Genomic DNA, 27,119 nt, shown 5'->3' with positions numbered 1-27,119 from the left:
CCTCGCTGGATGTACTCCCAGCAGCAGGAGGTCAGACTTGTGTCTGTGGTGGCAGCATCCATTTTGTGATGCTGAGGCTCGAGTTAACTTTAACCGGGGTTCACAGTTACATACATTTCGTGTCCTGCTACCCCCGTCGCCAGAATTGGCGAGGGGGGTAGTATTCCAATTCGTATGGCACCTTACTCAACATGTTTTGATAATGCTATGCCAAAGTTAGCATTTGACCGCGAGGTTCATAATGCACTTAAGAGTATATGGTATAGCGTTATCATGGAACAGCTATTAGGACTTGGTTCCGTAAGCTGCAAATGGGCTCAGCTCATGCCAGAGCACCATCTCACATAATTCCAAGCACTCTGCCTTCAGGATTGATAAGGCCTGCCATAGGAGTGACTGATAGGAATATATGTGTCCATTTTAGGTTTAGATATAGGGAACTATATCTAAAGCAAAGGGTGATTACACCACCTTGCCCCAGCTGTCGTGCAGCCAGTTGTGTCTGTTTAGATGGCCAGCCAGGGGTGGCATAATACATGCTTCAGCCCCTGGTAGGCCCTGGGTACGCCTATGCCCTGGGTACCTATAGTACACTGTACAGGGACTGATAAGGTGGCCCAGTACCAATTGGTAAATGCACCTAAGGTACATGCTTGTCAATTTAGAGAGAGAACAGCTAGGCTGTGGGTCTGATTAGAAGGCCCACAGCCACGGAAAGTCGTAAACCAGTGAAGCAAAAAGCAAAAATCGGGGGTGACCATAGGATTGCAGACCCTACTCTCCTACATGCACCATGCCACAAATCTGTTCCACCTGCAGGCGTATACCGACTTTGTGGAGGGACGCCTGGCTGCCAGAATGACATTACAGACTTCAGGAGGCAAGTCAAATGGCCTCAACTGTCGCCGCTCAATCTCCAAGCATGGAGGTGGAGACTGGACAGGTTCCGGTGGAGGACCGTCCCCTGCTGCTGCGACAGAAGGTCCTCCTGAAGAGGCTGACGAACCGGGGGATCGACTTACATACTGAGTAGCTCGGGATACCAGTACCTTCGTGCCCAGTCCGGAGCCACAAGGATGACTTGGGCCCGGTCGCGTTTGATCTTCTTCAGCACTCTGGGCAGAAGTGGTATAGGTGGAAAGGCGTACAACAGACCGCAACTGCACTCACGATGAAAAGCGTCTAAGAGCGTGTGCCGCCTTGGAAATTCCAACGCGCAGAACTGATGACATTGCGCGTTCTCTTTGGTGGCGAATAGATCTAACCAAGGCTCTCCCCACTGCAGAAAGAGACCTTGCGCCACGTCCGAGTTTAGACACCATTCGTGATCCATCATGCACCGGCGGCTGAGTTCGTCTGCCCTGGTGTTCAGAGAACCTGCCAGGTGTTGAACCACCAGGGTCATGCCCTGATGTTCCAGCCATTGCCAGAGGCGCAGAGCCTCCTGGCAGAGGGTCCACGACCCCACCCCACCCTGTTTGTTGCAGTAACACATGACGGTGATGTTGTCCGTGAACACCTGCACTACACTTCCCCGGACAGAGGGGAGGAATGCCTTCAGTGCTAGACGAATCGTCCGTAGCTCCAAAAGGTTGATATGGAGCCGGGATTCGGCCGGAGACCTGAGGCCTCTGATCTCCGCCTCTCCCATGTGGCCTCCCCAGCCCTGGAGGGACGCGTCCGTCACAACCACATGCTCCGATTGGAGAATGGAGAGGGATCTGCCGCTGACCCAATCGCGGTCCGTGAGCCACCACTACAGCTGTCTCGCAGTGCCCTCCGAGATCAGGACATGGTCGGACAGGTTGCCCTGATGCATGCTGGGCCCACTGAAACTTCAGGTCCCACTGCAGAGCCCGCATCCGCCATCGGGTGTGATGCACCAGAAGGATGCAGGAGGCCATCAGCCCCAGACGCCGCAGCGACAACCTGACCGAGACTCGGGATAAAGGCTGAAAGATCAGAATCAGCACCTGAATATCCCGAACCCGCTGTTCGGGAGGATAAACCCGAAACTGCGCTGAGTCGAGAACCGCTCCGATGAAGAGGAGCTTCTGGGAGGGGCACAGGTGTGACTTCGGCACATTGATGGAGAACCCCAGCTGCTGCAGGAGGTCTGCCGTCGTCTGGAGGTGGCTGATGACTGTCTGGGGCGAGCCCGCCTTCAATAACCAGTCGTCGAGGTAGGGGAAGACTGAAACCCCTAACATGCGCAGATGAGCTGCGACCACCGCCATCACCTTTGTGAACACCCGTGGGGCGCTGGTAAGGCTGAAGGGGAGCACGGTAAACTGAAAGTGCTCGTGGCCTACCGTGAACCGCAGGTAGCGCCGGTGGGCTGGCAGGATGGGGACGAGGAAATAAGCATCCTGCAAGTCCAACGCTACCATCCAGTCTCCTGGGGCCAGGGCAGCTAAGACCTGAGCCAGTGCCAGCATTTTGAACTTCTCCTTCCGGAGGAAGCCGTTGACGTTCCGTAGGTCCAAGATAGGGCGTAGGCCCCCTTTGCCCTTCTTGGGTACCAGAAAGTAGTGGGAGTAGCAACCACACCCTACTTCTGGCACAGGAATGCTCTCGCTGGCCCCCTTGGCCAAGAGGGCCGCAACTTCCTCCTGCAGAAGTCGCAAGTGATCCCCCGACATGCGATGGTATTGCGGTGGCATGGTTGGAGGGGTCACCTCGAAGGGGAGGGAGTAGCCCCTTCGGATGATTTGCAGCACCCACCTGTCCGATGTGACAGTGCGCCAGTGGAGGAGGTGATGGCGAACCCTGCCCCCCACTGGTGTCACATGGGCCTGAAAGCACAGACTAGGAGGGTTTGGAGGCGGATGCTGCAGGGGTAGGTGTGGACTGGCCTCGCCGTTGTCCCCGACCGCGGTTTCCATGGCCGCCACCGCGTTGGAAATTAGTCTGCGGTGCGTGGCTGGCAGAACATGTGGGGGCGCCCCTTCCTTGGCAATGAAAGGAGCGAAAGGCACCCGTTTGCTGGCGCGGGCCGAGAGGCCAAGGACTTGGCCATAGCCCTGGCTGGAGTCCTTAAAGCGCTCAAGCGCATGGTCTGCCTTGTCGCCAAAAAGGCGACGGTCATCAAACGGCATGTCCATGAGAGTATTCTGGACATCAGCCTAAAAGTTGGCGGACCTCAACCAGGCGTGGCGACGAATCGCCACCGTCGTTGCCATCGCTCTGCCCAGTGAGTCGGTGGTATCCAGCCCACACCGGATGAAATAGCGTGCTGCATCTCGACCCTCCGCAAAGGCTTGGGTTAGTTTAGCCTTGACCTCTGCCGGCATTGTGGCAGCACGTCCTCGACCGTGTCCCACAGAGAGTGGGTGTAGCGGCCCAAGAGGCATGGGGTGTTGGAAGACCGCAGTCTCAATCTCAGGGAGGAGAATACCTTCTTGCCGTATTGCTCATACCTCTTGGATTCCCAATCAGGTGGAGCCGACGGGAATGCGGTCTGGGAGTTAGAGGCCTGGATGACCAGGCTCCCGGGGGTGGGATGGGTAGACAGGAAACTAGGGTCGCCCGGGGCTGGGCGGTGGCGTCTGGCCACGTTCCTATCTACAGGCGGACCTGTAGAGGGCCTGGACCAAGTGCCCAAAAGAACGTCAGTCAAGGCATCATTAAACGGTAGCAGAGGCTCAGCTGAGCTTGACTGTGGTTTAAGGACCTCAGTGAGGAGGTTAGTCCTCATGGCCGCGACGGGGAGCTCAAGGCCCAAGGCCTTGGCCGCCCGCGTCAACACCACACTGAAGGTTGCCCCCTCCTCCGTAGCCACTATAGGGGGTGAGACAAAACCAGTGTCTGGCGAAGTGTCCAGACCACTGGCATCCCCAAGTTCACCTGTCCAGTCCTGCTGGGACTGACACTCACATGTCAGAGGGTCCTCAGACCCCTCCCAATACTCCTCATCACCCATGTCCTGAAAATCACGGTTGTCAAAGGATGGTGCTGGTTCATTGAAGTAAAACTCTCCAAGCGGCGTTGAAAGCGGCACCCAGCGGCGCCGTTCCGACGCCGGATCCGGATCAAGGGCGGCATCGGGGACGGCATCGCCCGAAGGTGGCGCCGGAGGTGACACCATAGGGACCGGCGCCGGTGAGGTCGTTAGGTCAACCGGCGACGACCCAGATACGGAAGCGGATCCAGCGGGGCCCTGCGGCGCCGGGCCCGTAGGCGTGGCGGCGTCGGGTCCGAAGCACCCGACCCGCTAGGGCCCCCAGACAGGTCCGCTGGGCCCGAAGGCGCCGCGGAGCCTGTTGGAGGAGAGAGGGACCTCATGGCCATGAGGAAGCGCTCGATCTCCTCCGGCGTTGCTTGCTGCCCAGGGACCGGAGGGTATGGGGCAGGTCGCGACGCCCGCGACTCCGACGGAGCCGCGTGGGCAGTGTCACCCGAACCCCCGGCCGCGTCGCGCGAGCGTCGGGAGGAGTCGGAAGAGCGATGACGTCTCTTTGACTTCTTGTGCTTACCTGACGACTTTGAGCCTGAAGAGTGATGTCGACTCCCGGAGCTATGATGGCTCCGACCCCACGACCGGTCCCTCGACCTCCGTCCGGACCGGGACCTCTCGTGGCGCGGGGCCGACTGCCAGAGCTCGAGCCGCTTGCGGGACTGCCTAGCTTTGGAAGTCAGGGCTCGGCAGTCGGGGCAGGCCTTGTCGTCGTGGTCGACGCCGAGACAGTGAGGACACCGGCGGTGAGGGTCGGTTACATACATCAGATGGTCGCAGTCCTCACAGGGCTTAAAACCTGGCATCCCTACAGGCACCGTTCAGAGTCGAAGACTCGAAAATGATCAAAAGGGATCGTAAAAAGTTTCGTCAAAAAGTGACTAAGGTACCACTATTTCTGGATCTGCACTGCTGGCGCGGAAAAAAGAAGACTGACGTCAGCGCGCGGAGGCGGCGTCTAAGTACTCCGACGACGTCATCACGGCGCCCACTATGCTGATGACGGACGCGGAGCCTACCGACGCGCAAGGGTACTGCTACGCAAACATTTCCGGATCCAGTCTGACGCCTGGGGATATTCTAAAGTAAGGAATCTAATACTAACCTGTTTCAGATCTGCTGTGTGCGGTTGAGATAAAATGAAAGCGCACGTTTTGGGTCCAGACGGTGGAGCCTCTCTTCCTCTCTGGAAGGAGGCGGAAAGAAGGCGAGCAATGTAATAGTCTGCCCAATGTGAAAGGCCGTAACAACTATTGGCAAAAAGGAAGGACGGGGCCTGAGCACAACCTTGTCCGGATAGACCGACAGAAAGGAGGCTTACAAGAAAGAGCCTGGAGCTCACTCACTCACCTAGAGGAGGTGATAGCAACCAGGAAGTCAGTCTTCAAGGTCAAGAGATGAAGAGGACAGTTATGAACGGGCTCTAAAGGAGCACACATGAGATTAGTAAGAACCAGATTCAAGTCCCACTGCTTCATCACAAACGGAATAGGAGAGAAAAGGTGTGTAATGCCTTTGAGAAATCTATTTAAAATAGAGGACTTGAAAAGAGAAGCCTGATCAGGGAGCCTGAGAAAGGCCGAAATGGCAGAAAGATAACATTTGATAGTGTCCAGAGCCGGACACTGCTGTGCTAAAGAGAGAAGGAACAAAAGGACACCAGAAAGAGGGGCAGAAAGGGGATCCACAGCCTTTGCTGTGCACCAAACCACAAATGTGCTGCACCTGCAGGCTTATACCACCTTAGTGGAGGGACACCTGGCTGCCAGAATGACATCACAAACTTCAGGAGGCAAGTCGAAAGGAATCAACTGCCGCTGCTCAATCTCCACGCAAAGAAGTGGGGGCTGGACAGGTTCGGGTGGAGGACCGTCCCCTGCTGCTACGACAGAAGATCCTCCTGAAGAGGCAGTCTGGTCAGCAGATGGATGCTCATACTGAGTAGCTCGGGATACCAAACTCTACGAGCCCAGTCCGGGGCCACAAGAATGACCTGGGCTCGTTCGCGCCTGATCTTCATGAGCACTCTGGGTAGAAGTGGTATAGGGAGAAAAGCGTACAACAGACCCTAACTCCTCTTGCGACTAAAAGCGTCTCCGAGCGAGTACCGCCTTCGAAATTCCAACACGCAGAACTGATGACATTGCGCGTTCTCTTTGGTGGCATATAGATATAACCATGGCGCTCCCCACTGCTGAAAGAGACCTTGCGCCACGTCCGAGTGAAGACGCCATTCGTGATCCATCATGCACCTACGGCTGAGTTCATCCGCCCTGGTATTCAGAGAACCTGCCGTGGGTTGAACCACCAGGAAAATGCCCTGCTGTTCCAGCCATGTCCAGAGGCGTAGGGCCTCCTGACATAGGGTCCACGACCCCACACCGCCTTGCTTGTTGCAGTACCACATGGCGGTGGTGTTGTCGGTGAACACCTGCACTACTCTCCCCTTGACAGAGGTAAAGATTGCCTTCAGTGCAAGTCGGATCGCCCAAAGCTCCAGAAGGTTGATATGGAGCTTGGACTCCGCCGGAGACCAGAGGCCTCTGAGAGGGAATCAGGTGCGACTTCTGCACAATGATGGAGAACCCCAGCAAATACAGGAGGTCGGTCGTAGTCTGGAGGTGGGAGTCGACTGTCTGGGGCTAGCCCGCCTTCAACAACCATTCGTCGAGATAGGGGAAGACTGAATCCCCTGATCTGCGCAGATGAGCTACAACCACCGTCATCACTTTCGTGAACACCCGAGGGGCGCTAGTAAGGCCAAAAGGGAGCAGGGTGAACTGAAAGTGCTAGTGGCCTACCGTGAACCGCAGGTAACGCTGGTGGGCTCGCAGGACTGGGATATGGAAGTAAGCATCCTGCAAGTCCAGCGCTACCATCCAGTCTTGTGGATCGAGAGCTGACAAGACCTGAGCCAAAGTGAGCATCTTGAACTTTATTTGCGGAGGAAGCAATTGACGTTCTGGAGATCTAACATAGGACACAGGCACCAGAAAGTAGTGGGAAAAGAAACCACCACCTACTTCTGGCGTCGGAACACACTTGATGGCCCCCTTGGCCCGGAGGGCCGCAACTTCCTGCCGAAGAAGCACCAAATGATCCCCCGACATGGAGTGGTATTGAGGTGGCAGGGCTGGAGGGGTAGTCTTGAAAGGGAGGGAGTAGCCCCTTTGGACTATTTCTAAAACCCACCTGTCCGATGGGATGGTGCACCAGTGGGGGAGGTGATAGCAAAGCCTGCTACCCACTGGCGTCTGATGGGCCTGGAAGCTCGGACTAGGAAGGTTTAGAGGCAGTGGTGGCTGGGGTGGTGGTGGACTGACACGCCCGCTGGCCCCTTGGTCCACCGGTGCGGAACCCGCGGCCACGCTGGGAAGGTTGCTGTGCGGTAGGTAGACAAAATATCGATTTTTAAATATAGACATACAATAATGTCGATGTTTAAATATCGAAGGGACAGAATATAGAAGGTAAGTAATATCTATACTTTTAATATCGATGGGACAGAATTTCGAAGTTAAGTAATATTGATTTTGTTAATATCGATGTTAGTAATATCGAGGTTAGTAATATCGATTTTTATATGATTTTTATGTATATTATTATGTATTTAATATGTTTTTTTAATGTAATTTATTTAAATGTCGTATTTTAGTACCGTAGCAGGTTGTGGGTGTATAGGGGAATAGGATGGGAAGTAATTTAATTATACTAATTTAATTATTAATTTTTAGGAAATATAAATTTATTTATATTAATTGGTAATTAATTTGTATTAATTGGTAATTAATTTAAATTATTTGATTAATTGGTAATTATGTTCTATACCGGGTTGTGGGTTTATAGGGGAACAGGGTGGGAATTAATTTAATTATACTAATTTAATTATTAATTTTTAGGAATTATAAATTAATTTAAATTAATTGGTAATTAATTTTTAATAATTGGTAATTCATTTAAATTAATTGATTAATTGATAATTATGTTCTGTAGCGGGTTATGGGTGTAAAGGGGAATAGGGTGGGAAGTAATTTAAATGTAAGTGAGAAATCATTTATTTTAATTAATTGTTTTTGTTAATTATATAATTGTTAATTAATTATTAATTGGTAATTATTTTTTATTAATTGATTAATTGATAATTATGTTCTGTAGCTGGTTATGAGTTTATAGGGGAGTAGGGTGAGAAGTAATTTAAATGTAATTACGTAATAATTTATTTTAAATAATTGGTTTTGCTAATTATATTATTGGTGATTAATTATTAATTGGTAATTAATTATTAATTGGTATTTATTATTCATATATTTGTACTTAATCATTCATTGGTAATTATGTTTTTAATAATTATGTATTGGTATTTGTAAATAGTTTAGATTTAATTAATAATTGATTTTTTTAATATTTTAAAATATTAATTTATTTATAAGTATGGTATTTTTAACTTCTATGCTATTCAACACTTTCCCTACTGTTGCACTCTCTGGAGTGGGAATAGTAATTTTTACTCCTACGCTATCCAAAACTTTCCTTACTGTTGCACTCTCTGGAGTGAGAATAGTAATTTTTACCCCTACACTATCCAACACTTTCCCTACTGTTGCACTCTCTGGAGTTGAAATAGTAATTTTTACCCCTACGCTATCCAACACTCTCCCTACTGTTGCAATCTCTGGAATGGGAATAGTAATTTTTACCCTTACGCTATCCAACACTTTCCCTACTGTTGCACTCTCTGGAGTGGGAATAGTAATTTTTACCCCTATGCTATCCAACACTTACCCTACTGTTGCACTCTTTGGAGTGGGAATAATAATTTTTACCTCTACGCTATCCAACATTTTACTTACTGTTGTTTTATTCGGAGTTATAATAGTATTTTATTCCCTCTGTTATTTAATATATTTTGTATAGTTTTAGCTAATGTAGTATATAATTAATTTTAAAAATATTAAAAGTAATTTTTTAAAATCGTTTTGCATAATAATGAATTTTTATTTATGTTAATATTTTATGTGTATAGATTAATTTGTCATTTATATTTCTATTATTTATAATTTATTAAAATAATTAAAAATGATTATTAAGTAAGCATATATTATATATTATATGTTTAATTAATTTTCTAATAAATTATGTATTTTACTTATTCTTTTTAAATATTATAAATATTTTTAACTATGTTTATTATATTTTTAAGTATTATTGTATTTATTTTACATAGTTTTTTAATTTAAAAAAATGATATTTTTTAAAAAACAATATTTTTGACATTGATATTTTTTTGGTGATATTTTTGTACTTACCTTGTAGATAGGATGTCAATATTGTTGACATCGATATTAATGCTCCAATATTTTTGTACCTCAATATTATGTCTTTCTACATTTTTTCAGGAATTCTGCTGCCCAGGCTTGTGGCTCTGTTGCGAATGCTGCGGGCGCCCCTTCCGTTGCCACGAAAGGAGCAAAAAGCAGCAGGTGGAGGAGGGCGGACTGCAGAGTCCCAAGGACTTGGCCATAGCCTGTGAGTCCTTAAACCACTCCAACGCGTGATCTGCTTTGTCGCCGAAGAGACGATGGGCATCAAAGGGCATGTCCATAAGTGTATTTTGGACATCCCCGAGAATCCAGTGGTCCTCAACCAGGTGTGGTGTTGAACCGCCACAGTTGTTGCCATTGATCTGCCCAGTGAGTCGGCGGTGTCTAGGCAACAACGAATCATGAACTTAGTTGTGTCTCTCCCCTCTGCAACAGCCTGGGAGAGAGCTGTCTGGGCCTCCTCCGGACACTGAGGCAGCACTTGTGCCACTGTATCCCACAGAGAGTGGGAAGAAAGGCCCAAGAGGCATGCGGTGTTCACAGACTGCAGCGCAAAACTGGAGGAAGAAAAAATCTTTTTTCCGAAGTGTGAGAAGTTGGCCTGATGTATGATGTCCACAATTCTGTGGGCACCTTGTATCAGTCCAAACAATCCCTTATGGTGGTGGTTGTAAAGTCAACCTTATAAACAAGCTATCCTAGGGGTAGCATGGACTGAGCAGTCTTAGGCTAAACTTAAGAGGGCATGTGAAGCCAGCTGTTTTACCATATGCAATCCTGTAATATCAAATGAAAGGACACCACACAAGTTATATATTATAAAAATATATGTATTTATTCTCAGAATAATCCTCTGTACTCTTTATGAGTATAGAAGCACAAGCGTTTAAACAAAAGCCCAATTTAACATATGAAAGTTGCACATTTATGGATGAGGCCGGTGGCCACTCAACCCCTTTTGGTTGGCTTACTGGAGGGACAGGTCAATTTTGGGGCCTTGGGGTCCCAGGTTTGGCTGTGCCCAACAGTGTACATTTGGGGGAGGTCCCTAACTAGTGGTAAGGGGGATCCCTCAGGAATTTTTAAAGCTTTCACCTTGCTAGGGCTTCTAGCTTTGGTGCCCCTAATCTGCTGATGGGGTGCTTTATTTGACAGGGGGGCCTTTGGGGCTCACTGACCTTCTTGACCTCTGCAGCCCTGGGCTGACTGAGGCAGGTTAGAGAGGGGCAGGTTACCTGCTCCAGACTGGGTCCCACCTTGGAAGGGTCCACTGACATCAGGGGCTCTGCCAGGCTAGGCCTGACTACCTCTGGGGCAGTTTCTTCACAAGGGGTAAGATCAGTTCCCTGAGGAGGCTGATCCTTTCCTAATGTCTGGTGGGAGGGAGATTTCTCTTCCACCTCAATGCTCTCTGTTTGTGTGGAGTGATCCATAGTTTCAGGCTTCACAACACATGAATCAGTTTGAGTTTGGGCTGTGGCCATCACAGCCCCACCAACCTTTTCAGGAAGGGACTCAGTCTGGGTATGGGCTGTTACCATCACAATCTTATAAAATAAGAGAGTTTCCCAGAAACCAGAAAGGACCGGGTGTCAAAAGTATAAACAAAAGTTTTTCCTTTCTGTGTTATTAAGCTTTAAATTAGTGACCAAAAGGCCTACACATGAACCTTACTTTCTGTTCAGGTTATGACACAAATAGTTGACTTTATACACCCCAAATTACCTTATACTACACAACACTAGTAATTTCTTTTACTTCTCAAGTTTTATTTATTTTAAAAACATCAATTTTTCCAATTAAAAACATGATTAAGCATTCATTGTGTATAACATTCAAGATCATGTGCTCTGGTACATGAAGTATAAAGCTAACAATTCCAGTTACGGTTGCTATCACAGAGTACACTGATCCAAAATATTAAACAAGACTCCAATCTGGTTACAAATACATCAGCAATTATAAATAACATTTAATGAAAACATAATACGTAAAAGTCCTTTGTCGACGCGTTTCGGTGCTTTTTGTGATAATATGACACCTTCCTCAGGACGGACGAGTTAAAAACAGATATGGTCTTCTCTTTTATTTAGTTTGCTTATTGGTACTTCTCTTGCGTAGTGAAGCCCAAAAACTGTTGATTTGTGTTTAAGGGAGCCAATTCAATACAGCTCAAGGGATTTTTAAAAACGGGGAGACTCGTATTTGCGGTCTTTTTCCTGATTAGTTTTGCGTCTTTCAATCTGCGCAGAGTATTCAGGACTGTTTCCTCTTTCACCAGTAAGCTTTAAATTTAGGTCCAGCGTGTTGTCCTTCCGCTGTCCAGAGTGATTTTATCTGGTTCCACGTTCGCGGTATTTTTGGGCTTCACTACGCAAGAGAAGTACCAATAAGCAAACTAAAAGCACCGAAACGCGTCAACAAAGGACTTTTACGTATTATGTTTTCATTAAATGTTATTTATAATTGCTGATGTATTTGTAACCAGATTGGAGTCTTGTTTAATATTTTGGATCAGTGTACTCTGTGATAGCAACCGTAACTGGAATTGTTAGATAGCTTTATACTTCATGTACCAGAGCACATGATCTTGAATGTCATACACAATGAATGCTTAATAATGTTTTTAATTGTGTGGTAAATATTTAATTACCGTCTTAATTTCTATGCAGGTAAGTACTAAGAATAGAATAACTCAATCGGAAAGAAAGACGCAGAGTCCGTGGTGTTAGAGTTCTTAGGGGTTTTATTCCTTAAAAAGGAATGGTTCTTGAACCGGATATCGTGTTCCTGACACCACTGGGGTTCAGGAAGGGATAGAGCATACTTTATTGACAAGACATAACTTTTATACTTAAATCATATAATGGATACCAATACAGTAGGCGTAACAGCTGAGAGAAACAAGATAAAAGCATACACGTGTTAGCAATACGTAATCAGAAGGCGTGAACTAGGCGTGAACATAGAGGTGTGTGCTAGAAACGTCACATGAAAGTGTCACAAGTGGGTGGGTACATAGCAGAATCTTGCAATGTCAGCAGAAATCTGAGATTTGGATGCGCGCGCAGCTGCATGACGTGTGATTGACGTGAAGCTGGAGGGTGCAGGGGACTTGACATTTACACTTGCGGAAAGAGACAGAAGTCTGGCATGTCAGATCAACTCGTTCCTATATCATATCTGATATCTGATGTTTGGGAACCATATTATCTAGAGGGAAAGGTCTCTTGGGCAGAGGCTATTCTATACTGACTGAGTGCGTGTATAAGCGTCTACGTGTCTGCATGAGATGCGAGGGGGCATGGGCCTACCATGGTAACAGAAGCTATGAATTACTTGCACGGAGACAGTGAGGCCGGGCCCTTTGCTCTGCAGCTGGAAGGATGTTTACTTGAACTAGTAGGCAGGAATGTATTTTTGAGGAGCGGAGCAGATAATTCGAAGGTTGAATACAGTCTTGGCAGGCAGCGGGCTGAGCTAAGCGCCGTTAGCCGCGCAGGGAGTAAGGCAGAGGTCACGGGTGCAGGGGCAGCCCATGCTGAGGCATTCAGAGTCAGAAGGCAGGAAAAGGCTCGATGGCAGAATTCAGGGCCTACTTCGCCAGAGCTGAAAAACGTGTAAAGTACACCACAAAAAGACGTTGGCATGGCATACTTAGGAACGGAATATTCAACCCGTTCGGGGTGGATCTGAAAGAGGACATGTTAACGTTGGACGCAAATGTATTTGCGTCTTCATAGCTGGCACAGGAGGGAAGTTACATGCACTTTAAGCTTGTACATGGAGACGGTGGGGTACACGTTAGGGAACATTTCTTGACCATAAAATTTATATTTCCTCATTCCCTCCTTGTTCCCTACGGACCCTTCATGATATATCGATCCTCATGAATCGATCAGTCTGTTCATGTAACATCATTTGCTCTTCTTTCTTCTTTTCGCGTTTTGAGTGGAAACTTGAATGCGGAATACATGATGTGGCACACAGACCACAAATCGCTGGCCCACATTGTAGGCACAGGCAGCAACTGAATACTATGAGAAGGGCAATGCCTAGGAAGGATAGGATCTTCCATCCCCAAGCGGTCAACGTTGTCCAGAACCAACCGGACCAAGTCCAGGTGCCTGGATTCTGATGTATCAAACTTGCAATTTTATGAAGACGTGTGATAGCTTTATATACTGTTGGCGCGTTTTCTGGAATGAAAACACAGCAACTCGACCCGATGACCTTACAGGCTCCGCCCCTATCTGCTAGGATGACGTCAATAACAAGACGATTTTGAAGAACAACAACCCGCATGGCAGATTGCTCCTCTGTTAAGTTGCCTAGAGCGGAGGTAGTTTCATTCACTACTGCTTCGAGGGTTCTAGTTAATTTTCGTATCAGTTTACTATTAAAGACAGTACCTAAGTAGGGGAAGAAACCTTTATTGAAGTCTGTGTATTGCTCCCATGCCGTTTCAGTATAGTCGACAATCGGGAGATCTCTTCGGAGTCTATTCTTTACTAGATTTGTATTTCTGTGATAATCAGGAGGGGCTAGGAAAACGGGTGGCAGAAGGAATGCAATGTAACAGGTACCATCCCAATCTGGAGGTAAGCGTATGTATGCGGTATGGCCACAAACAAAGTAGGAATGACGAGTAGCTCTAAATGAAGACTTGCCTTGATCACTGAATTCGACCACAGTAGTACATTTACTATGACCTAAGTGTACTGAACCCTTCTTTCTGACACATAAGTCACCTGTGACTGGTAATACTGACATAGCAGGCAAAACTGGTGTAGCTTCGGATTCAACAGTAAGAATCATGAGGTTAATTGTATAATTACCTAATCCATATACTTCATTTTCTAGATCAGTTCCTATCCTAGTGGGAAGTCCCTTCTTGTTGGGATAACAGGCGTTAAGCAGAACTAAGTTCAGGTTTCCCCAAACCCAATTTCCTTCGAAAACAGCAATATCAGGATCTAAGGAATTAATTAATCTAAACCATGCTCCACATGAGCCATTGTGAGTGAACGGGTATGGAAAGAGAGGCAGAACTCCCTTGTATTTCTGATAGGGAGGGAGTCGGCCACATATCCAACAGTTTGTAGCATTATTAGTCTGATGGGAGTGATGTAACATACTAATGAATGTGTTGTTGCGCAGCGCAAGTCTGTAAGATAACTCATGTGGGGGTAATTCGCTAAAAGAATGTTCGGCAGTGACATTGTAAGCAGATTGTTCACGCTTGAAGATAGGGTAATATATATGCAGCAATATACTGGCAGCAATAATCAAAAGGCTTAGAAAAAACATAACCAATAATGTCACTATACAGTGACTACGAAGTGATTTACAATATGCACGTTTCTTGAGTTGTCTCTCTCTCTCTCTATCTCGGTCTAGGGGATACATGTCAGAAACTAATTTAACCGATTCACCTAGGGGAGGACTTAAACAATTAAACTGTCTGACTTGCTAGACCGCAATTTGGATTTATACTCCTCTTGTGGAGTTTTCTCTCTCTTGGGAACTTTAAAGTCACTAGAATCGGGGCAGTCCTTTGAGGGGGTGGAAGAGTCAGTTTCTGGCAACAGTTCATTACATTTTTTAATATGACTCGTATGGATCCACCCCTTTCGGCCCTCAACTTTAATTGCAGTCCTCGTGGTCAGAAGGACGAGCTTCGGATCCTGCCAACGGGGCTCCAGCGGACTTCTCCTGTCGAAATTTCGTATCAGGACTGTATCACCAGGACGGACATCGTGTGGCTTCACATCAGTGTTGTCGGGAAAGGCTGCGGCAACCTGTGAACGACATGATTGGAGTGCAGACATCAAGGAGGCAAGGTAATCTGTCAGCATATTACAGTCAACATCGGTTATTTTCTTAGGCATGGGCGACCCCCACATATTTGGTGGTCGGCCGTAAATGTTTGTTGTACCAGAGATTCTGTAAACTGTCTAACATCGCTTTTTCTCCTAGGTGTGCTGGACTATGTGCTGTATTTATTATGACTTGAACCATAGAGTCGGGGAGAAACCATGTAGATTTTCCCTTCGTCATCCATCCCTGATCTGTCTGGATCCCTCCTAGTTCAGTCCATTTCTTGATTCCATCTGGAGTAGCATGTGTCTGAATATCGATTACATCTAGTGTGGGATCCCTAACTGTCATACAATGTGTCGGCACTATTGTCTTTGTCACATCAGTTGTCTGGGTGTGAGTCAATGCTGTATGTTTTGCTGTTTGGTCTGCCAGGTCGTTACCCTGGGAAATGGAGTCTGTAACTTTAGTATGTGCTTTACACTTCATGATGGAAATGCCTGAAGGCAGATGTATTGCTTCTAACAGTGCTTGAATAAGGGGACCGTGTTGGATCTTGGCACCGTGAGAGGTCAAGAAACCTCGTTCTTGCCATAACACTCCGAAGTCGTGTACGACTCCGAAAGCATAACGTGAATCTGTGTATATGTTAACATTTCTGTTCTTGGCTAGTATACAGGCTCGGGTCAGAGCGATGAGCTCTGCTGCTTGAGCGGACAGTGTGTCAATACGATGTGTTTCTTTGACTTCAGTTTCAGTGGTCACTGCATACGCGGCCACTAATTCTCCTGTGCTTGTTCTCATACATGAACCATCCACGTAAAGTGTCAGGTCTGGATTTGTCAGTGGAACATCTGTTAAGTCTCGTCGGGGCTTTGTTACTGCATTAATGATCTCTATACAATCATGCGGGGCTGAATCTGTCATAATCGAAGGTAACAATGTTGCAGGATTTAGAATGTTACAGCGTCTGATTTCTATGTGTGGCTGGAATAGCGTCAATTCATAACCTGTCAGTCGTGCTATAGTCAAGTGTTGAGTCTGTGTTCGGTTTAGAAGGACCTCTACAGAATGTGGAACTTGTACTGTCAATGGATGTCCTAATACTATTGAGTCACTTTGTCTGATTGCTAGAGCTGTCGCTGCAACTGATTTTAAGCACGCAGGCAAAGCCTGGGCCACTGAATCCAATGTACTTGAAAAATAAGCACAAGGCTTATGTGAACCTGCTTGATCTTGAGTGAGGACAGACAACGCTGTACCATCACGTTCTGTAACAAAAAGTGTAAAAGGTTTGCTGTAACATGGTGTCGCTAAAACTGGTGCTTGACATAAAGCTTTCTTTAATTCCTCAAAGGCCTGTGTATGTTCCTGAGTCCAAGGGAGGGCAGTCGAAGTCGCTGCCTCCTGTGTTGTCAACTGAATGAGTGGTTTAGCTAGAAATGCATACTGAGGAATCCATTGTCTGCAGTACGAGGTGAGGCCTATAAAGGCCCGCACTTCCTTTTGTGTCTGGGGTTGTGGCATGTTTACAATTAACTGGATGCGGTCAGGAGTGAGCTGTCTCCCCACTTTGGACAGCAAGTGACCCAGGTACACAACTTGCTGAACACAGAATTGTAGCTTCGAAGGAGACACCTTGTGTCCCTTGTCGGCCAGAAAATGTAAAACTGTCAGTGATGCTTGTTCACATTCGGGTTCACTTCGTGCGGTGATCAGCAGATCATCGACGTACTGTAGTAAGGCAGTGTTAACTGGCATTTGGATACAATCAAGTTGTCTTTTCAGTGCTTGGCTATAGATGCTGGGGCTTTCTGTGAATCCTTGAGGTGCGCGTGAAAATTTGAAACTTCGTCCATTTAAACTGAATCCGAAGAGGTATTGGCTCTCTGGGTCAATGGGTACACTGAAGAAGGCGTTCTTGAGGTCAATTACAGTAAAGAACGTCGCTTCTGAATCAATAGCAGTCAATAAGGATGAGATGTCGGGAACCACAGGATACTGTGGAACAATGCATTTATTCAGTTCTCGTAAATCAATCACCAGCCGATATACTGGCGGTGCATTGGGATCAGTACGTTTAAGAATCGGAATGATAGGGGAATTACAGATATTGGAGTCGGTTTCTACGACCACTCCTTGGGCAATGAGCTCTTCAATGATTTCCAGTAAAGCCACTACAGCATCGGGTGGTAACTTGTATTGTCTGATTCGCGGTAAAACAACTCCTGGTTTGAGTGTAACACGGTATGGTGTGATGTGCATGCAACCTACATCGGTTGGGCCTTGTGCCCACAGGTGTTTCGGTACATTTTTCAATCTGACATCAAACTCTCGTAATACATAGTGACCCTTAAAGTCACGTAGAAAAAGTCTAACTCCTTCCGGAGAACAACATATCACAGCTCCTAGAGCCTTCAATGTCTTGATACCTAACAAGTTTTCTGGACATGATTTCGTGAGTAACAAGTCTGTAATGCGTGATAATGGACCTACTGCTAGGGGAACTGGTTTCGATACTTCATTTACAATAGGCTGTCCTGAAAAACCAAGGGAAACATTCTGTGAGCCTGAGAGGGGTGCCCCTGGGACTTCATCATGGCTGATTGTTGTGCGGCTTGCCCCTGTGTCAATTAAACATTTTCTGTCTTTTCCCAATACTTGACTATGTACATAAGGACCCTCTTGATCTACAGGAATCTCAATAAGAGGCAAGCCAACCTCCCTCTCTAGGCTGTTTCATGTGTATCGCTGATAATCGGGATAATCAGATTGGGCATACTGGCTCATCTGCCGTGAAACCTGCTGCGTCGCGGCAATGGGCTGTGGCTGTGACTGTGATACCGCTGCGGTCTGTACTGTATGTGGTGGAGCATGCATAGGCTGTGAATTCTGGGAAGTCTGTTGCTGGACCTGGTCTTGTCTAGGCTGATGCGGTCTTTCTTTAGTTTTACCTGTTGCTATATTGTGTTTCAGGACTGGACATTCATGTACATAGTGACCTGGCTGTTTGCAATAGTTGCATGTCCCTTTAACGGGAGCTGCTGAATTACCTGTCTGGGTCGCACCCTTCCTCTGACCGTCGGCTGGAACCGACTGGGCCACTAGCATTTTCATTTTCGTGTCTTTCATACGTCTCTGTTCGTGATCCTGTTCTTCTCTAATTCTGTTCTGGTGGTATTGTAACATTTGAAACATCTGGGATGGCGTATTTGCTTGCCATGTACTTTCAACTTTATATACACGGTTCTTAACTGATGTCAGGGAATTCTCGACTAATTTTGTTACAAAAAGATGTGGGTATGACTCGCTACCTGGTTTCAGGCCACTATTAATAATGAAACATTTCTCGAATCTTGAATAGAAGTCACTAGTATCTTCATCGTGTTTCTGTTTACAGGCTGAGATTGCGTCCCAGTCTTCCTTTTTAGTTGTCAATAATCTTGGCAAAACCTGTACTATTAAACCTGGTAATGCTTTAGCTTTGTCCCCAAGGCCTAGCCCTGGAGTACGACCTTTTTCCTCGTCTTCTATTTCAGTCCAAATAATCTTTTTATCTCCCACCTCCCATTCTTTTTCCTTGAGTTTCTCGTAAATGCCAGTGGGCAGCAGTACTTTTAACAATTTCATGATATCTGTATACGTGTAATCTCCCATGAGTAACATGTCTTTAAGTTCTCGGTGAAAACCTGCAGGGTCTTTATCGTGACAGGGTACTAGTTTCTTCATTTCTAACAATTCCAACTTTGTTAAAGGTGTGTACACAAACACACGTTCCAAGGCGTTATTGGCATTCATAACTGGGTGTACTTCTCGTAAAGGATTCTGCCTGTCAAAATGAAACATTTTTCTTTCTGGGGGCGGAGCTGAAACATATTGTGGGCCTAAGAAAGCGTTATATCTGCGCCGTTGTTCTAGAATTATTTGAATTAACTTGGTACTTAGGCCTCTCCATCTATTCATAAGTAGTGCTTCTAATGTATCAGGTAAGGGACCTGGATCAGAATGTTGTTGTCTGTACAACGTGATGAGATGCTGAATCATGTACACACCGGCTAATTTCTGCTCGTCTGGGGAAAGGTTCAGAAATGTCTGTGCTACTGTATCATCATTGTATGTGCTAGAGTTGTCAGCCCATAGTACCGCTGACCGGGCTAGTTCTTGTTCATCCATAGAATTGAGTACATGGTACCCCATTTGTTCTTGAAGAATTTTATCGGTAACTTGAAACAGATATTCGGGAGAACTCGGTTTTGATATACCAGAGAGAAAAACTCTCTTGCTTTCTGGACGAATGCCTTTCCTAAGGTAATTTCCCTTACCTACATACGCTATCATTTCTTTAGTCGTTTCTGGTTCTTCAGGTTCGTCCTCCTCGGAGGAGTTATTCCTGTCATTTTCTTTTTCTTTTTCGTGTATTTCTATTACTGCTTTTCTGATTTTCTTGTACATGCTTGCTATACAATTTAGCTTATCATGGTTTCCTTCGGCTATATTTTGACCCCATCTGTTTAGTGCTTCCATCTCTTCCTTGTCTGCTCCAGGCCTGTCTCGGTCTCTTATTAAGCAATTTATGAAGAAACGTAATATACAACCTTGAGTATCAACTTTTTGGTGAGCCAGGGCCTCTTTAATACTTTCAGGATCTTCCCCAGTCTGGACAAAATGATATATTCTATCTAGGTGATCAGCCATCCCTGGGAATAACACTAGGTAATCTGTAGCTTGTCGTAAGCGTAGTGATGCTAACAACATTCTATCGTCTTTACCGGGTACTGGATCGTATCTGCAAATTGGAAGGGGTTCTTTAAGCATGTCAAAACTTGGTGATTGGGGTGTACGTTGCTTCATTAAGTCCCTAATGTTTAATCTGCGTGTTGATGGCGGGGTCTGGAGACCTCCTGTCGCACCTCCTGAGGCAGAGGCTTGAGCATTATTTCTCTGTGGAGTCTGTATGTGTACCTGAACTTGTCTCTTATTAGGATCAGGCGCAATCGGATTTGGTATATTAATCTTAGATGTGGGAAGTGGTGGAGGTGGAGGAGCAGGTGGAGCAGGCTGTCGAACGGGTGAACCTTGTTGCGGCAATGGCTGGACATTGTCTCGGAGCGGGTTGCCACCTCCGTCACCGTCTGTAGGCGGGACGTGGGCACGTGGATTGGTGTAAGCGGGTGCTACAACGTCTAGATAGGAAGCGAGGAATATGTCTTTGGTGTAAGCATGGGCGAATTTTGCGGATCTCGCGTTCGCGAATTTTGCGGATTTGCGAATTCGCAATCCGCAAAATCCGCGAATTCCCGCGAATTTGCGGATTTTTTTTTTTTGTGTTCGCCCGTGTTTCTGCCAGTTCGCGAGGGTTTTTACAATTTCGCAATTTGCGAACTTACCTGTCGGGTCGCAAGTTTTGCAAACTTGTTGTTTCTACGTGTCCAGCCTGTTTGGGACACTCTTCTTCATCACTGCCACTCTCTGTCACCACTGCCACTCTCTGACTACTCATGCCACCCTCTGGCCCACCCATGCCACCCTCTGTTTCATCACCACACCCTCTGGTTGTCCAGTGTACATTATTTTCGGCAAAGCAAAGCACACCTTCCCTGCCTCAAGTGACCTGAATTAATTTGGGGCTGATTAATGTGTCACAGAATATTTTTTTAGCTGGCACCTGCTTCCTTAGTGCGCCCTGATTAGTGATCTTTTGCACTTGCTAAGTGCTTTCATTGTTGCAAAATTAGTTACAACACCTGCCCTGCCCCAACTGACAATAATGAATTAGGGGCTGATTAATGGATTTTAACTTCCAGCCTGGCTCCTGCTTGTCTCCCTTAGCTGTAATTCAGGACCTTTGTGGCATATGTGTAACTATTCTGAGGTTCAGAGCAGGGTCACATAATAGTTGCAACTGGCAACTGAACTCTGGAGGGGCCCCTCAGGAAGCACTACAGGAAATGGCTACTAATGATGAGCCTGAACTTTTGAACCTGGCAAGTAGTTTCAGTTTTGCTAAGATCGTATTTCTGCAATTTAGCACTTATTCGCGGGGCGCGAAGTTGTACTGGGAAGCCGCGAACTCACGCGAACAGTGCGAGCAAAATCCGCTGCTCGCGGATTTGCGGATTTTGCGGGAGATTCGCGAATCTCGCGGATTGCGGATTTCCCGAAAATCCGCAAAATCCGCGAGCGAAACGGATTTTCCGCCCATACCTACTTTGGTGGTCCTGTGACTTACTTTAGTCGGAACCAGTGGCGGCGGCAGATCTTTCGGTATTTCTGAAGTGGCTTCAGGCAAACCCTCGGCCACGAAGTACATGCCATTTACAAGATTGTTTCGCATGCAGTCTACTTGTTCTGCTTTTACTCGGATCCCCTCATTAACTAATTCGTTTTCTCGGACTCTATCCGACTCTTCTCTATGTCTGTCTTCTTTTCGGAGTGCTTTTTCGGCACGTTTATGTGATTCTTTCCGCCACAATTCTATGGCGTCTTTCTGAGATTGTCTGGCTTTCTTTTTCCATAGCGCTTCTTCTACCTTCATGATGCACTCGGCATCCCATGTTCCTGTAACGGGCCATCTGTGTCTCTCCTCTAAGTGCTTAGTATAATCGGCCCATAAATCTAGGTACAGTATGGCATCTAAGCCATGCTTATGGTACATAAAACTTCCAGGAGTGTTCCTAGGGGGGATAGGAATTTCTTCCTCTAGTATCCCTTTCCTAGTTCCGATCTGTCTTAATTTATTGAAAAACGGCATCTTGTTACTTAGTACTGGATACTCGATACTTGTTACTTACTCTGAACACAGCTAGTTACACAAAAACACAGTAATGTACATCAAACAATCACTCATACCACAACATTAATCACATGAAAACATTTTTGAACACATATGACTACCCTTGATACTAGATGTACTGCTAAACAGCACAGATACACTGTCGAGAACAGTGCAAGAACTTGAATGCCTGATATACTGCTAAACAGTACAGATACACTGTCTAAAACAGTGCAGACCGTGTTTGTGTACCAAACCCGTCTTTACCGGATACATAATAATGCACCCGTCTAGATGCGTCCCCAGCAATGGTACTCACCGGGAAGCACGGAACAGAAGGCCTCGGAAAACTCGACTGGACTGGACCGGACTGGATTCGACTCGACTCGACACGTGAATACTTCGGAAACTGGTGGGCCTCTTGACACCTCGGACCTTGCTTCTTTCGGCTAGGCTCTGGTCGGGATCCTCCGCACTCCTCACCGCCTCGTCTGGGTGCTGATCGCAGTCTCCGTCACCTCCGTAGGCCTGTGGGAGATACAGGAAATCCTGCGGGTACGCGTAATTGTCCGTCTTGACTTATGGCAGGGGGCAAAGGTTGCAACGCACCAACCGGCGCGTAAGGTGGGGGAGGGGTCCCTATTCGGGCGCCAAAATAATGTGGTAAATATTTAATTACCGTCTTAATTTCTATGCAGGTAAGTACTAAGAATAGAATAACTCAATCGGAAAGAAAGACGCAGAGTCCGTGGTGTTAGAGTTCTTAGGGGTTTTATTCCTTAAAAAGGAATAGTTCTTGAACCGGATATCGTGTTCCTGACACCACTGGGGTTCAGGAAGGGATAGAGCATACTTTATTGACAAGACATAACTTTTATACTTAAATCATATAATGGATACCAATACAGTAGGCGTAACAGCTGAGAGAAACAAGATAAAAGCATACACGTGTTAGCAATACGTAATCAGAAGGCGTGAACTAGGCGTGAACATAGAGGTGTGTGCTAGAAACGTCACATGAAAGTGTCACAAGTGGGTGGGTACATAGCAGAATCTTGCAATGTCAGCAGAAATCTGAGATTTGGATGCGCGCGCAGCTGCATGACGTGTGATTGACGTGAAGCTGGAGGGTGCAGGGGACTTGACATTTACACTTGCGGAAAGAGACAGAAGTCTGGCATGTCAGATCAACTCGTTCCTATATCATATCTGATATCTGATGTTTGGGAACCATATTATCTAGAGGGAAAGGTCTCTTGGGCAGAGGCTATTCTATACTGACTGTGAGTGCGTGTATAAGCGTCTACGTGTCTGCATGAGATGCGAGGGGGCATGGGCCTACCATGGTAACAGAAGCTATGAATTACTTGCACGGAGACAGTGAGGCCGGGCCCTTTGCTCTGCAGCTGGAAGGATGTTTACTTGAACTAGTAGGCAGGAATGTATTTTTGAGGAGCGGAGCAGATAATTCGAAGGTTGAATACAGTCTTGGCAGGCAGCGGGCTGAGCTAAGCGCCGTTAGCCGCGCAGGGAGTAAGGCAGAGGTCACGGGTGCAGGGGCAGCCCATGCTGAGGCATTCAGAGTCAGAAGGCAGGAAAAGGCTCGATGGCAGAATTCAGGGCCTACTTCGCCAGAGCTGAAAAACGTGTAAAGTACACCACAAAAAGACGTTGGCATGGCATACTTAGGAACGGAATATTCAACCCGTTCGGGGTGGATCTGAAAGAGGACATGTTAACGTTGGACGCAAATGTATTTGCGTCTTCATAGCTGGCACAGGAGGGAAGTTACATGCACTTTAAGCTTGTACATGGAGACGGTGGGGTACACGTTAGGGAACATTTCTCGACCATAAAATTTATATTTCCTCAATTGGAAAAATGTATGTTTTTAAAATAAATAAAACTTGAGAAGTAAAAGAAATTACTAGTGTCGTGTAGTATAAGGTAATTTGGGGTTTATAAAGTCAACTATTTGTGTCATAACTTGAACAGAAAGTAAGGTTCATGTGTAGGCCTTTTGGTCACTAATTTAAAGCTTAATAACACAGAAAGGAAAAACTTTTGTTTATACTGTTACCAGATTAGCCCTGCTAATCTGTCTAGGAAGGGAGTCTGTTGAAGATGGGGCTGAGACTTGCACAGCCCTACCAACCTTTTCAGGAAGGACATCTTGGATTGGGGCTGTGGCCATCATAGCCCCACTAACCTTTCCATGGAGATTTACCATTTTAAAATGGGTTTCCTGTTCAACCTCAGCCCAGGCTGAGATTTCCAAATCATTTCCAAGTAAACAATCTACAGGCATGTTTGCTGACACTGCCCCTCTCTTTGGGCCAGTGACACCTCCCCAGCTGAGATTTACTACTGCCATGGGATGATTGGTTTGTATTCCATCAATATTGGTCACCTGGTATGTGGCACCAGGTAAAAGTTGCCTTGAGAGGACTAGATTCTCAGTCACCATAGTGATGCTAGCCCCTGTGTCTCTATAGGCCTCAACTTTCTGACCATTGATGAGGGGCTCCTGTCTATACTTGCTCAAAGTGTTTGGGCAATCAGTGAAGTTGGCAAACCCCATGCCATTTTCATAGACAAGAGTATCTGTGGTAGGCCAGAGTCCACCGGGGTTCCAAAAGTAAACCCACCCAAATTCTTGGGGGTGCTCCCACCACCTGGGGGATTACTGCTAACAGTAACAGGAGGTGTTGGAGCTTTACTTGGAGGTATATTTTCTTTATTGCTATTCTTTGGACAACAGCTGTCTGTTTTCCAGTGGCCAGTCTGTTTACAGGCATGGCAGTAAGGTTTCTTCTGGGTAGAGGAATTGTTTTGGGACCCACCCCCATCCTTGGAGTTTTGGGGCCCTGTGGGAGACTTGTCTTTAGATGTATCCCCACCCTCCTCTTGAGCCTTGGAAGTATCCTTCTTTTGGTTATTACCCTGATTCTTAGGCCTAATCCTGGTTCTGACCCATTTGTCTGCCCTCTTACCCAATTCTTGTGGAGAGGCCAAATCTGAGTCCACCAGGTGCTGGCGCAAACGCTGGTTTTGATAATTACTTAGGATCTGCTCCCTCATAATCAAATTATACAATCCTGTATAGTCATGTACTTTGCTGCCAAGTAGCCAACCTTCCAGAGACTTAGTAGCACAATCTGCAAAATCAGTCCAGTCCTGAGTCTGAGCTTTTTGGGTATTTCTGAACAACAACCTGTATTGCTCAGTGGTTAGGCCAAACCCATCAATAAGAGCACTCTTCAGGACAGTGTAATTTTTAGCATCCTCAGGTCTAACTATGAGGAGCTTATCTCTCCCTTTCTCAGAAAAGGAGAGCCATAAGATTGCAGCCCACTGTTCTTGAGGAACCTGGTGTACCATGCAGGCTCTCTCCAGAGCAGTCATCCATTTGTAATGTCATATCCTTCCTTGTAGGGGGGCACAATCTTGCTCAGGTTTCTATTATCATAGGACCTGTCTTTCTCTCTAGGAATAATGCTGCCACCAGTGGGTATCTCCCCACACAATTTCTGTTCCCTTGCTAAAGCAAGTTTAGCTTGGGCCAAGGCTACCTCCTCCCTCTCTATCTGGAGTTGGACAGCCCTCATCCTGGCCCTATGCTCTTTTCTCTGGGGGGAAGTCATTCCCCTTTGAGATTCCCTTGAGGCACTAGAAAGGTGGGATTCCCTGGATGGAGATCTCTCTCTTCTATTGCCTGGAAATATTCTGTTATGTACTCTGGGAGGTGCTGGCCCCCTCCATTTCCATGTAGGACCAAGTTGACTTGTCTAAGCCTCCCAACTGGTACCTGGGTATCCCCTCGATCCTGATCTGACTCTTCACCTTCTGATTCAGGGTCCACCTCCTCATCTTCTACCTCTGGGGTGGTGTTCTCAGTATCTGGGGGGTTCACTCCTTCTCCTGACCCTGAGGGAACAATATAGCTATCTCAAGATCATCCTTCTCTAGGATGGCTATCAGGATGGGAATGGTAGGGTTGTGACCCCTTTTCAGCCTCCTTGCAGTGCACAAGGCACTCAAGTCTCTATGGCTGAGTTTGTCATAGCTGGAGGGTGCCTTGGTAAGGTCACCCTCCACAGGCAGAGCAATGGGTTGCTCACCTGTGCCAGACATGATTCTAGTGAGGTGTAAGTGGTGCACTTACCTACACTAAGTGTTTTCCTACTGTACCTTGCTAGTGAGTTGTAGGCAGGGTGTGCTAAGCCCTTTGATATACAAATACTAAGTTCAGTAGAACTTAAATATGTAAGCTTTGTTTATATGTATCTAAGGTACTTAATGTGATCTTTCAATTTGATGAAAAGATTGCAATGGTAAAACAACAGCAAGCTCAAATCCCAACCGCTGCACACCAATGTGAGAAGTTGGACTGATGTATGATGTCCACAATTATGTGGGCACCTTGTATCAGTCCAAACAATCCCTTATGGTGGTGGTTGTAAAGTCAACCTTATAAACAAGCTATCCTAGGGGTAGCATGGACTGAGCAGTCTTAGGCTAAACTCAAGAGGGCATGGGAAGCCAGCTGTTTTAATCGAAAGTGTACCCACAGGGGGTTAAGAGGCGCACTCTTAGTTTTACTCCTTACTTTAATCTATTTTGACAAGGGTGCTACACTCCACCTAGTTACCATCAAATACGTTTGGCGCGAAAAGCTATCAACAGAACAATCTTCCCGTAGACGGCGGACCGTACGGATGAGGTTAACCACAAGCGATAGTCTAAAAGTAAGTGCGACCAGCCATGAAAATGGGAGACAGTTTATTTAAAATCGCGCAACGCTAGTTTAGTAACAGTAGTATTCGTTTATTTTGCCTAGCACATTTAGGAGACCAGAACCTGAGTACACGCCTTTTCATTTTCGCTGATGCGGAGCGTCAAACACCAACCGAGACGTATACTGTACATTACACGACAGCTTACAAGTAAGTGCATATTGTAAGGAGGGTGAGATATAATTCACCAATATTTATGATTGCAGCAGTAAGCAATAATAGCATTACGTTTATTCACATAGAACGCAAAGAACTGTAGCGCAGAGGTGAAGCATCTGATGACAAGCTTTCTCACTCGCACTGCAGCGGGGCTTTTACTACGAGCCGAATTTCTCACATCAGAGTAAGTTTACAACTCTAGAGATATTTCATCCTTTTGAGAAATGATATAGGCGCACAGCATTAATGTAGATAATATATTTAGTTGCAGGGAAAGGTGAATATTTTTGCTTGAA

This window comes from Lissotriton vulgaris, chromosome 5, assembly GCF_964263255.1.
Source record: "Lissotriton vulgaris chromosome 5, aLisVul1.2, whole genome shotgun sequence".
Taxonomy (NCBI): Eukaryota; Metazoa; Chordata; class Amphibia; order Caudata; family Salamandridae; genus Lissotriton; species Lissotriton vulgaris.
The sequence above is the reverse complement of the archived record's forward strand: the minus strand, read 5'-3'. Positions refer to the sequence as shown.